Here is a 1611-nt window from a genome sequence, read left to right as displayed (position 1 = left end):
CCACAACGACGGCGACCACCAACAGTCCGAGTGATGGGAGCGGCGCGAAAAGCAACGCGGACGGCAGTGCCACCAACAGCAACACCACTCAGAAAGCCGTGACAAATGCTGCGGATCGCAGTGCCACCAACGCTCTGTTTGTGCGTGCTTCTCCGCTGTTGCTCCTCACGGCTGTCCTTGCCTGCGCTGCTGGGCAGTGGTGAGGGGCAAAAGATACACACCCACACACCCTGGCAGGGACGACGCGTAAGATTTGTGCGCTCATTTTGCTTGTCGTCCCTGTGGGTCAATCCTTCACTCTCTCTTGTGTTCTGAGGAATGGTTTCTTTTCTCCTTTTTGTTGCTTGGCCGCCCCATGCACGTTCCCACGGGCGGCGCCCCCTTTTCCCCCTCCTGTTTGCTGCTGCCACCCACACACACAGGCAGTGCCGGCCGCATTGCTGTGCGTTGCACGGATTTTGACGCAACTGAAGTGTTGAAGTGCGGGCCGAATGCCGCATGAAATGGGCGAAGGATGTGTGGGCTCATGCAGCATGGGCGATGGTTTTTCTTCTTGCAGGTGTTAAAGTATACATGCATCTCTCACGGTCCTCTTGTGCTTCTGGACACGTGAGGTGAAGGAACACCACCTGCCGAGGTGAGTTCGTTTTTTGTTTTTATTTTGCGAGGGGCGTTGCGGGGCCTCCATTTCTTTTGTTTTAATTTTTTCGTTGGGGCAACTCACCGCGGCTCAAGTTGAGTTTGTGCGCCGTGTCCGCCGTTGTGTCGCTGCGTGTCTCCGCGTCTTGTTTGATCCCCCGCCGCCGGCCGTGCCGCCGACACGCCCCCATTTACTCCTCCTCCTCCTTCCCGCTAGAGGCAACTTTAGTTTGCGGCGACGACGGCTCTTTTTTTGTTGTCCGCTGCGGCAGGCTGTGCGGCGGGCTTTGGACCCGCCCCGTCCCTCTCGCCGCGTGCCTTGTCGGGCGTGCGGTGTGCGGCCGGCTTCTCCTCCGCGTGTCTTCCCCCTCGCAGGACGGGGGCGTCGCACTTCGCCTGCGCCGTGCCGCCCGCTGCGGCGTGTGTGCGGGGCTCTCTTTTGAGCTTCGCCCCCACACTTCTCTCTGTGTGTGTGTGTGAAGGGAGTGCGGCCGCGAGGTGTTCGTCCGCCGCCGTCACGGAGGCGCAGACAGTCGCGCTGCGCCAAAACAAAACAAAAAAAGCCGCACGACGCCTGCGGGAGGCAGCGTCACTTTGCACGGCGTCCCGCATGATGTGTGCGCCCTGCGGCTGCGGCGGCTGCGGCGGTGCACGGGCGGGGCGCGTGGCTGCCGGAGGACTCGGGGGAAGTGGCGGTCGCCGGAACGGCGCTCGTGCACGTGCTGCGTGGCGGCAGTGCGCCTGCGGGCGCTTCGGTGGGGGAGGGGGCGGCTGCCGTCGGTGACGTTTTTTCGGTGCGGCGGCCGCGGGTGAGTGCCGCGTGGGGCTGCGTGGCGTCCGGCGAGAGTCCCGCGGGGGGAGGGGAGTTCGCGGGGTCGGGGAGCAAACGACGTGGGCGCTGCGAAGGGGGGCGCGGGAGGGGCGGGGTGGGGGCCGCCGGCACGTCCACTTCGTCCGCGTGTGTGTGTGTGT

Source organism: Trypanosoma conorhini (genome assembly GCF_003719485.1).
Source record: "Trypanosoma conorhini strain 025E chromosome Unknown Tco_14.4_contig_00774, whole genome shotgun sequence".
Classification (NCBI taxonomy): Eukaryota; Euglenozoa; class Kinetoplastea; order Trypanosomatida; family Trypanosomatidae; genus Trypanosoma; species Trypanosoma conorhini.
This window is presented reverse-complemented; position numbering follows the sequence as displayed.